General features: G+C 29.5%; 1 pseudogene; it reads left to right on the plus strand.

Annotated features, from left to right (window-relative positions):
* The first annotated feature begins 426 nt into the window (after positions 1-426).
* Positions 427-5023, plus strand: LOC120154712 (annotated as a pseudogene).
* The last annotated feature ends 7594 nt before the right edge of the window (positions 5024-12617 follow it).

The following is a 12617-nucleotide window of genomic DNA, read 5'->3' on the forward strand; positions in this document are numbered from 1 at the left end:
AGATAACTATTTTTTATTTTTAAATTATATAGTTTCATGATAGTTTATAAACTATTTTTAATTTCATAATTTTTAAATTTTATTTTTTATAAGTTTTTAAATATTTATTTAATTCATCTTTATAATTTTTTGGAATAGAATCTAAAAAGACACTTAAAATTTAAGATAACTATATAAAATAAATTTTGTGTAGGAAGAACAAATTTAGATTTATATAAATAAAAGTCAAGTTAAATTTAAGGTAATAAAGTAATAATATATATTTTTAATTTTTGAATAATTAATTTTTATTTTTCGTATATATTTAAGTTTTGAATATTTTTATATTTTGAATTTAATTTTTTTTTAAAAATCCAATAAGCTCTTAAACTTTTTAAAAATCAATTTGGCCCTCAAACTTAAAACAATTAATTTAGCTCACCTATCATGTCATCAGCTGCATCACCAGTCACTGTGGACTGTCATGTAAGCAATGTAGATCACCACATCAGCATCGTAACTGTCAACATTGAGTGCAACAGAAATCGTTGGTAAAAGGATCATATTAGGTTCTTTTATAAGTTTGAGGGTCGCATTGAGTGCTAAAAAATCGAAGGCCACATTAATTTTCTTGAACAAATACAAAGATCTCATATACCTTTTTGCTTTTTTATTTAAATAAACCGATCCTATAAATTAGATCAAGTTAAAAACTCGTTGGATCTTATGCTTATTTGTAACTAGGGATGGAAAACGGGTACAATTTCGTGCATTTCGAACCGTACCCGCTCCAATTGGGGTGGGATGGGTATAACTTTAGTGGGTAAAGGCGGGTGTGGATTTAGAAAGTGGTACCCGTCGCGGGTAGTGGGGGGTGATGGGTTTGAGACCTTACCCACCCCATATCCGCCCGCCCCACATCTGCTCGCCCACTAAATACCCATTAAATTTTGGACCATTATGAATTTAGGTATAATTTTAGAGACTAATTTATAATCTTAATATTGTATAAGATATAACTTTAATTTAACCAAATATTAGGTATAATTTTAGAGACTAATATTATGCTTCTTAATGGACGTGTTTGTGTTTGTTGCTTATGTATAACTTAAGGTTGCTTTCAGGCAGGTATAGCCGGATACGTCTCTAGTTGGGTAGTGGGTGTGGGGATGGATTTGAGAATGTACCCACGTGGACGGGTGTGGATTTGAAAATTTTACCTATCATGGGGTGGTGGGGGGTGGGATTTAAAAATATTAGGTGGGTATAAGGATAAGAGAGATGTATCTACACCCAACCCGCCCGTTTGCCATCCTATCTATAACCTTAGTTGGCTTTAAAACATGTTTATAGATTTTAATAGCAATCGATAGTTTGATAAGTAATGCTTTAAAACCATTTAATCACGTGGGTTGATTAGGAAAAAAGTGATAGTTGACTAAGGTGGACATTGGCATAATGATATGTGAGTAGGGATGGGGGGGGTTTGAGTCGGTTTCGGCCAATCCGACTCGACTTGAAAATTTTACATCCGTCACCCGACCCGACTTGATCCGAAAAATATATACCATCCACCCGATCTAAACCGAACCAATTTTTTGAGATAAAATATGAACCTAATCCGACCCAAAATAATAAAAAATTATTTTTATTCAATAAAAATAGTGATTTAATTTTAAAAAATAATATATAAAGGGTATTATTATAATTGTTCTTAATATAAGGTAAATTATATTTTTTTTCTGGGTCAGGTCGGGTATATTTCACCATAAACTCAAATCCGACCCGACCGATCTAAACCCGAATTTTAAAAAAAAAAACTTGACCCGATCAGTCTAGTTGAAACTCTCGAGTTCATGCTCATCCCTATATATGAAACTCCTAAACAATTCAAAAAAAAAGTAAGGTAATTATACCAGTGACACCTAATTATAACCCTTTTCATTTTGATCATCATTTTTTAATATTATTCAATCAGGTCACTCAACTATTTAAATGCATTCAATCAGGCTATTATCGTTAACATTTAACAGTAGTGCTAACGTGACAGTTAATAAAATTGATATATTATACTTGGTCCTCAATATTTATATTGTTTCAATTTGGTCATAATTTTAATTTAGTTTAATAAAATTTAACCTCCAATTAGATGGGTGACATGTGTCACTAATAGATTGGAAGATATATTATTAATTTTAATAATTTAATTTTTATATCCAATAAATTAGATCAACTGAGGGTTTTAGCCCTTTCAATTTTCTTTCTTACATAAGTGGTCTTTAGTTGGAAACCTAATATATAAAACGTTGTAAAACCAATTGAGGGGTTTAACCCAGTGGTTCAATGCTTCTAGGAGCAACCCCAAGTTGCTGGTTTGATTCCCCTTTCTTGTATATTATTCTTCAAATTATCAAATAAGGTGGTGACATGTGTCATTATTCTTTTAAGTACAAAATAAAGTAAATTAAATAAGTAAAATAAATAAATATCATCCAAACCAATAGTGACAAATTTCACCATCTAATTGGAGGTTAAATTTATTAAATTAAACTAAAATTATGACCAAATTGAAATAATGTATAAATATTGAGGATCAAATGTGTAATTATACTAATTTATTAACTACTATGTCAACACTTCCGTTAAATGTTAACGGAAAATGACTTTGATTGAATGCATTTAAATAGTTGGGGGACTTGATTAACAAACATTCAAAATGGTGGTCAAAATGAAAATGCTACAGTTAGGTGGTCACTGCTATAGTTTACCCAAAAATTAATATGACCTTTGAACTATTTTTACACTTAATGTGACCCTTAAAATTAGAAAATATTCATTGTGACCCTTAGACCAATGATTTTCGTTGTTGATCATTATGATGTTGATGTGACAGTTCAAGATGCTTACGTGACAGTCTACGTTGATTTATAATGTGACAAATAGGCTAAATAATTTTTATCAAGTATGAGGATCAAATTGGTTTTTCTTAAAGTTCAATGTTTATTAATTTTTAGGAAAAATAAATTATTTATAAATTTAAAGTTTATAATATTTAAATATATTCAAAAAATAAATATAAATTTCTAAAATAAGAATAAATTGTTAAAAATTAAATATAAAAATACTAAAAATAAAATAATTATTTTTATTAATATAAGAGTGATTACAATGTGGTATATGTTCGAAAGTCTATCAACTCATTTGACAATGAATGCTTAAACACCCTTGACATTCAATATGCTCTAACTCAGGACCTCTAGAGATAACAATTATCTAAAACTAGAATAGCTTAATTCGTGCATAAAAATAAATTATTTTAATTAATGTTTGTGCTCTATATGGATATTGGAAAAAAATGTTGTTACCTAGATGTGATAGGTTCAAGTTGTTACGTCTACAAAATGTGTGTGCATTGTCAATCAGTTAAAAAAAAGCTTAATGTACCATTGGCCCTGAATTGTACCATTTGTACAAAGTTGCCCCTAAAGTTTTTCGAGACGTTTGCCCTTGAAGTTTAAATCGTTATCTTGTTTGCCACAAATTGTCAACGCTTTTAGAAAAACCAATAGTAAATTACATATTTAGTCACTCAAATTTTTTCCCTCAAAATCGTCCCTTAGCCAACTTGGGGTGATATTTTCTTATGTCCTAAAATTTTAAAGAATTTATATACTATATGTGTATTGGCTCGTCAATGCAAGCCTGCAATAAAAGTGTTGTAGGATTTCTATTAAGTAGAGTGGTATAACCATATCTAATAATGTATACAATTGTGAGAACAATGATGGTGAAACTCAACTGCAGCACGAAGAATTGAGAGAAGAAGAAAGAAGGATGATTAAGGTAGACGTGGATGATGAACCGGAGTTGCTGCACAAATTGCTTTTGATTGATACAATCAACCGGTTAGGAGTGAATTACCATTTCGAAAGAGAGATAGAGGAAGCATTGCACAGGGTTCATTAGCATCACTACAAATATGACCAAACTCTTGGGGCTGTTTCTCTTGGATTCGATTGCATAGAGAAAGTGGATTTAATACTCCCTGTGGTGAGTCTTGCACCTTCTATTTGCGCATGAAATCCAGTTTTATCTTGTTTAGGTGAGGGTCTAATTAGGGTTGTCAATTTTTTATTCGATTGAACAGAAACGTTCAACAAGTTCACTGATGGTGAAGAAAACTTCAGCAAGTCCTTAACAAGTAATGTGAAAGGTTTGCTCGAACTATACGAAGCTGCGCGTTTACTTGTTCATGGGGAACACATACAGGAAGAAGCCCTTGCGTTCACCACTACTCATCTTGAGTTAGTCAAAGCTACTGAAATTGTGGAGTATCCCCTTTCAGCCTTGGTCTCCAATGCTCTATACCAACCCACCCATCCGCAAGGCCCTGCCAAGGTTGGAGGCTAGGCGATACATTATCGTTTATAAAGACGATGCTTCACACGACAAACATTGCTGAAGTTTGCAGTGTTGGATTTCAACCTGTTACAGAATTCACACAGGAAGAGATAGCAAGCTCTCTATGCAACATTCTACTCATTTACCACATTCATATTCGATTTTAACCTAATTTAAAGGGAAAAAAATTATTCATAATTATGTGTTTGTTTTCAGGTGTTGGAAAGATTTAGATTTTACCACAAAACTACCATTTGCATGAGATGATTGGTAGAATGCTACTTTTGGATGTTGGAATGTACTTTGAGCCCAAGTACTCATTTGCTAGGGAGATATTAATAAAAGAAACAACTATGATATCAACTATGGATGACACTACGATTCATATGGCACATCTGAAGAACTTCAACTTTTTTCAGATGCGGTTCAGAGGTCAGCCACTCATACACTAATACATGATATTTATATCAGGACATTACTGCAGACATTAGGTATATCTGCTGACATTACTGCATTAAATGTCACGTCTCTTGTTGGAATGGGAGATGTTCTGCGACATGATATTTATAATTGGGCTCTACCAACCCTAAAGTCATTGATGCTTCTTCAATTCCTGCCCGCTTTTATATCAGGGCAGAGTTAGGATCTTAATTTGTAGGGTAAAGTGTAATATTTTTAAAGTGAGACGGTAATTTATAATTATCTAATAAATATTTAATTTTTTGGGGATTGGGGCTACAGCCCCTCCAGCATCCATTTAGTTTCGTCACGGTCTTAGACGATATTATTTCACATAAGGTATTTTTTTAAAAAAAATAAAAATTTATATTTGCGATACAAATAAAATATTATTCTCATCTTAACGGGGCCGGGCGGGGATGGTTTTGCATTACCCATTCCGTCTCCGACATTTGTGAGTACGGTTTTGGGAATACCCATTATATGTTTTGGGGATTTTTTTTGTCACCATATTCATCCCTTACGGATCACTACAGGTTTCGATTAATCTCCATCCCAAAAATAAACAAAGGTTTTAAAATCAATGCAACACATAAAACTTGTAACATATATCAGATTATCTCAAATTGGTCTCTATCTATAATATGAAAGTTTCAAACATCAATATTCATATAACACTTAATGTATATATATGTACAATCTTAATTATTTTCAATCTCAACAAATCATGTATATTAAATGAAAATATCTAAACTCAAATTTCAGTTCTTTGAGATATAATAGTGACAACACGTAATCTCACAGATATTTTTCGAGGACCCCATGACTATTTTTGTAAAAAATATTTTAAATTGTTGAAACTTGTTGTATCTGCTTTGGAAACTTATAATCTTCTCGATTGTGCATGTCATCACAACAAAGCGTGAACCTTGGTTTATTAACAAAAAAAAGGAATACTAAAATAAAATATGTATATAAAACCCACCTATAAAATTTTAAATTTGACTTTAAATAAAATGTTTTTTTTAATTGAATTTAAAGGAATACTTAAGTTTAATTAATATTTTAAACTAATTTTTAATTTGAATTTAAATAATATTATCTATAAAGATGCATATTTAACCACCTATAATCATCAAAGATATTATCATAAAATCATATGAAAATACTATACAAAGACTGATTTATTTTATTTTATAAAATAATATATGCATGTATGACACCACTAAAATTCTCAATTATATTATTTTATAATTTTTGTCGGTCTTCTTTTAATTTCGTACTTACTTAAACATCAAAACGTGTATATATATATATATAGTCTTATTTGGAACCGTATATCGGTCAGAAGAACATTTTGAAATTTTTGTTTAGCTTATGAGTTCCGATAAAAGACTACCGACGTAAACATCAAAACGTGTGTCAAAGAATATAGGGTAAATACGTGTCTAGTACTTAAACTATTAATTTTGATCTATTTTAATACTTAAACTTTAAAAAATTTTAAAATGATACTCAAAGTTTTGATTTTGTTTTATTTAGTACCCACCATTAAAAACTTTAGTTTTTTCATTTTAGTACCTTGAGTTTTGAAAAGATTAAAAGTTTAGGTACTAAAATAGACCAAAACTGATATAGGTTCTAAAGCGTTAAATTTTTAACGGCGGGATATTAAAATGAAATGAAAACTAAAAGTTGGATATGATTTTGAAAAATTGGAAATTGAGGTACTAAAATGGACCAAAATTGATAGTTTGTACTAAATGCATAGTTTATCCAGGAATATATTGGTTGAAAAGAAAATTTTGAAGTTTTAGTTTGGCTTCCCAACTCCGATAAAGTGTTATAATCGTACTAAATTTATTGTTTGTTTTTCTTATATATACTGTTTGGAAAATAATAAAATATGCTAAAGGTCATTGAATTATACTTAAATAATTATTTTGGTTATTGAATTTTTAAAAATTACAAATGAGGATAATGATGCATCAAAGGTAAGAAAGAAAAGAAAAAGGTAAACTATACATTAGTAGCTCAAGTATCACTTTGTTTCGTTTTGGCCATCCAACTATTTTTTGTTTCAAAATCATACCTAAAGTTATGTTTTGCTTTCACTTTGGTCACTCATCGTTAAAAAATTGACGATGATGCTGCGTGTCATCATAAGATACTGCAACGTCGTCATTGATTTTTTTTTTAAAAATGACACATCAACAATTAAGTTAAGGATGACCAATGAAACCAAACGTAACATCAAGTATATTTTAAGCAAATAATAATTGAGTGACCATGACATCACAAAATATTAGTTAAAGTACTAACATGTAGTTTACCCTAAATATTAGTTAATGTTGTTGTCATCATAAGATAATGTTTGTTGCTCTTTTGTTATAAATAAAGCCCTCCTCCTCCTTAGTTAATCATCCACAAATATAAGCCTTCTTCTATTTAAAGGCTATTTGTATTCTTTCTCTTTGTAATATTTCCTCTATTAGTGAAATATTTTGGTGTTCTCTTTTATGTCTATTAATAGCTATTGTCGGGTACAGTTGTTGTCAATTATTGTCCTATTAAAATTACTTGTCTTGGTAGTTTTGTCTAAGGAAAGTGGGTTTTAAGAGGGACCATTGTGACCTCCTCTTTCCTGGGAATTACCTTGGGGTGATTTTTAGTACAATCGTTTCACACTAGTCACCTAGATAATAATTTTCAAGGTGAATCTGTTATTGGTGGAAATTAACCCGAATTTCACAAACACTGCGACATGATATTTATAATTGGGCCTCTACCAACCCTAAAGTTATTGATGCTTCTTCAATTCCTGCCCGCTTTATATCAGGGCAGAGTTAGGATCTTAATTTGTAGGGTAAAGTGTAATATTTTTTTAAAGTGAGACGATAATTATAATTATCTAATAAATATTTAATTTTTTTTTGGGGATTGGGGCTACAGCCCCTCAAGCATCCATTAGTTTCGTCACGGTCTTAGACGATATATTTCACAAGGTTTTTAAAAAAAAATAAAAATTTATATTTGCGATACAAGTAAATATTATTCTCATCTTAACGGGGGGGGGGATGGTTTGCATTACTCATTCCGTCTCCGACATTGTGAGTACGGTTTTGGGAATACCCATTATATGTTTTGGGGATTTTTTTGTCACCATATTCATCCCTTACGGATCACTGCAGGTTTCGATTAATCTCCATCCCAGAAAATAAACAAAGGTTTTTAAAATCAATGCAACACCTAAAACTTGTAACATATATCAAATTATCTCAAATCAAATTATCTCAAATTGGTCTCTATCTATAATATGAAAGTTTCAAACGTCAATATTCATATAACAATGTATATACAATCTTAATTATTTTCAATATCAACAATCAATGTATATTAAATGAAAAAAATGTAAACTCCAATTTAGTTCCTTCGATATAAGTGAAACATGTAATCTCACAGATATTTTAAATTGTTGAAACTTGTTGTATCTGCTTTTGGAAACTTATTATCTTCTCGATTGTGTATGTCATCACAACAAAGCGTGAACCTTGGTTTTTAAACCAAAAAAAAGGAATACTAAAATAAAATATATGTATATTCAACCCACCTATAAAATGTTTAAATTTGAATTTAAATAAAATGTTTTTTTAATTTGAATTAAAGGAATACTTAAGTTTAATTAAATATTTTAAATTAGTTTTTAATTTGAATTTAAATAATATTATCTATAAAACATATGCATATTTAACCACCTATAATCATCACAGATATTATCATAAAATCATATGAAAATACTATACAAAGACTGATTTTATATTATTTTATAAAATAATACATATGCATGTATGTACACCACTAAAATTCTCAATTATATTATTTTATAATTTTTGTCGGTCTTCTTTTAATTTCGTACTTACTTAAACATCAAAACGTGTCTATATATATATATATATATATAGTCTTATTTTGGAACCACGTATATCGGTCAAGAAGAACATTTTGAAATTTTTGTTTAGCTTATGAGTTCCGATAAAAGACTACCGACGTAAACATCAAAACGTGTGTCAAAGAATATAGGGTAAATTATGTATTTAGTATTTAAACTATCAATTTTGATCAGTTTCAATACTTAAACTTTAAAAATTTTCAAAATCATACATAAAGTTAGTTTTTGTTTTATTTAGTAACCACCATTAAAAACTTTAGATTTTATTTCATTTTAGTACCCTTGAGTTTTGAAAAGATTAAAAGTTTGGGTACTAAAACGGATCAAAACTGATATTTGGCTCTAAATGCGTTAAGTTTTTAACAGCGGATATTAAAATGAAATGAAAACTAAAAGTTGGGGTATGGTTTGAAAAATTGAAAATTGAGGTACTAAAATAGACCAAAATTGATAAATTTATGTACTAAATGCATAGTTTACCCAATAATATATTGGTTGAAAATAATTTTTGAAATTTTTGTTTGGCTTCCCAGCTCCGATAAACTGTTATAATCGTAGTTAAATTTATTTGTTTGTTTTTCTTATATATATTGTTGGAAATTAAAAAATATAAATAAAAAATAAAATAATCTAAAGGTCATGAATTATACTTAAATAATTATTTAGTTATTGAATTTTTAAAATTACAAATGAGTGTAATGATGCATCAAAGATAAAAAAAAAAGGTAACTATTTTTTGTTTCAAAATCATACCTAAAGTTACGTTTTGCTTTCATTTTGGTCACTCATCGTTAAAAATTTGACGGTGATGCTGGCGTGTTATCATAAGATACCGCATGTCGTCATTGATTTTTTTTTAAATGACACATCAACAATTAAGTTAAATTTTTACGAACAGATGACCAATGAAACCAAAACGTAACATTAAGTATATTTTAAGAAAATAATAATTGACCACAACATCAAAAAACATGTAGTTTACCCTAAAAGGTTGTTGCTCTATTGAGGATTGGTTTCATGGTGAAGACACCTTTTGGGATGAGGATGTTTTTCACTTTTTTTTAGGTTATTTACTCACGCGAGGATGTTAAAAAATACTTGAATGATGAATGGTGTAATTTACCTTAACAATAAAGGTAAACACTCAAGATGCTAATAAAATAAACTTGTCTACCACAATTTAATGTGAAGAAACTTGTCTACCACAGTTTAATGAAGAAACGTGTCTACCACTTTGAGTTACACTGTCTTTAAAACATAAACCTAAATTCAAAATTTAAAATATAAGTTCTTAATTATGTCAAAAGTTTCTAACTTGAAATTAAGAATTGATCTTAATGATAAAAATAAAATGTCTTCTTAATTCACCTGAATTTAAATAATAATATATAAATATGTATATTTAACCAACCTATAATCATCGCATGTATTATCATAAAATCATATGAAAATACTAAAAAACCCATTAATATTCTCAATTATATCATTTTATATTTTTTGTCATTATCCGTCTAAGGGTTACCTTTACCCCTATAATAGATCAAATTTATCATTTTCTCCCCTATCATATTTTCGCATCAATTTAATCCTCATAGTTATTTAATTGCATCATTCTATACTCTATTCCTAATTTAAAACTCTAAATTTATAAACTTGAAGTCAGATTTAAGGTTTAGAGTTAATGGTTGGAGGTTATGGGTTATGTTTAGGCTTTAGTGTTTATAATTTAGGGTTTTAAGTTAAGGATAGGGTATCGAATGATGCAATTGAACAACTTCGAGAGTTAAATTAATGCGAAAATATGATAGAGATAAATGAAATTAGGTCTACTACAGAGACAAAAATTATCTTTTTGCCATCTTCTTCTAATTTTGTAACGGCTTAAACATCAAAACGTGTTATATGTATATAGACTTCAAGTCTGATTCTGGAACCACATGATTTGGATGAGAGGAAAATTTTGAAAGTTTTGTTTAGCTTACGAGTTCCGATAAAGATTTTTATTTTTTTCTTTTTTCTTAATTTTTTACTGACTTAAACATCAAAACATGTCTCAAAAAATATAGGGTAAAGATAGAAGTCAGCATTCGATCGAGACGTATTTTACAACTCGAGCTTAACTATAATTTTAGGTATGATATTAAAAAGGGTAAACTACATAAATGACCACGTAACTATGGACTAGGTCGTGAAATGACCCCATTTTTTACTGACCCATTGTTACGTGATCATTTATGATTTTACCCTTTTAATATCATACCTAAAATTATGATTTAATCATCCACGGTGATGTTGATGTGTCTAACATAAATACGCATGCAATTCTCTTTGAAAATAATTTTTTGTGTCTGTAATTTAGCATTGATTTTCAAGCTATAATAAAGTGAGTAGATTCAAAGAATTAATCTGATTTTTAAAATGAAATCACGTGCTCTATCTGCTTTTGACAACTTGTTATCTTCTCGATTGTGAACGGCACCACAACAAAGTGTTAACTTTGGTTTTCTTAACCAAGAAAGGAATACTAAAATAAAATGTCTAAAAATTTGAATTTAAATTAAATGTTTTTTTAATTTGAATTTAAATAAAATTTATCTATAAAACATATGTATATTTAACCCACCTATAATCATCACAGATAAAGGCCACTAATATTCTCAATTATATTTTTTTTAATTTTGTCATTGCCTTCTTTTAATTTTGAGATATTGGTTGAAAAGAAATCTTTGAAATTTCAATCTTGGGTAAAGAACACAAATGGTCACCGAATATAGTGTACTACTTTATTAAATTCTTAAACTATTTGATAAATTATACCGTTCCTCACTCTACTTTATTATCTCTCCTATTTTGCTCATCAAACTTTCATTTTTCTAATTTGCTCACTGAACTTTACAAATTGAATCATTTTGCTCACTCCCACGTTTTCTCTCTAACGGCTGATGATGTAGAATTTTTTTATTATTTAATAAATAATTAAAAAATAAAATAAAAATAGAAGGTGGTCGAATATCACCGTCGGCCACCATTGATGCCGTAGATGGTGGTCGTTTGGTCCCAAAATGGGATGGGTCGCTTTGCCTCGACGTTGTGTTTGATTTCGACCTCCATTTTGTCAGAAGTTGCTCCGAAGTCCAAAAATTTGAGATTGAAAGTGAGGAAACTGAAATGTTTCAATCCAAATTCACGGGTTTAAGACATTTTTGGTGAAACAACCCCTAAGCCCAGAATGAGGGGGTGACTCATCCCATTTGGTATTGAACGACCACCATCTACGGTGGTCGTCGGTGGCTGGAATGAAAATGACGTGGTGGTCGGTGGAGAAAATGGAGAGGAGAAGAGAAGAGACAAGGGTAAATTACACCATGAATCATTTAAACTTTTCTCTATCTCATATTTTACTCACAAAAACGATGTCGTTTTAGAGTATATTTGAGTTTTTTAAAATGACTTCATTTTGATTCTTGTGCCACATCATAATGATGTTAAAAAGTTAACGGTAGAGTGAGCAAAATAATTCAATCTATAAAGTTCAGTGAGCAAATTAGAAAAAGTTCGGTTAGCAAAATTGGAGAGAGAGTAAAGTAGAGTCAGGAACCGTGTAATTTACCATAAACTATTAAAAGTAACAAAACGATTCTCAAAGAATATAGGATAAATTACTCTATTAGTACTTAAAATATCAATTTTGATATGTTTTAATACCTAAACTTTAAAATTTTTCAAAATCATACATTAAGTTTAGTTTCTGTTTTATTTTAGTACCCACCATTTAAATATTTAGTTTTTGTTTCATTTTAGTACGCTTGAGTTTTGAAAAGATTAAAAG

The sequence above is a fragment of the Hibiscus syriacus genome, unplaced genomic scaffold (genome assembly GCF_006381635.1).
Source record: "Hibiscus syriacus cultivar Baekdansim isolate YM2019G1 unplaced genomic scaffold, ASM638163v2 tig00111149_pilon, whole genome shotgun sequence".
NCBI classification, from domain to species: Eukaryota; Viridiplantae; Streptophyta; class Magnoliopsida; order Malvales; family Malvaceae; genus Hibiscus; species Hibiscus syriacus.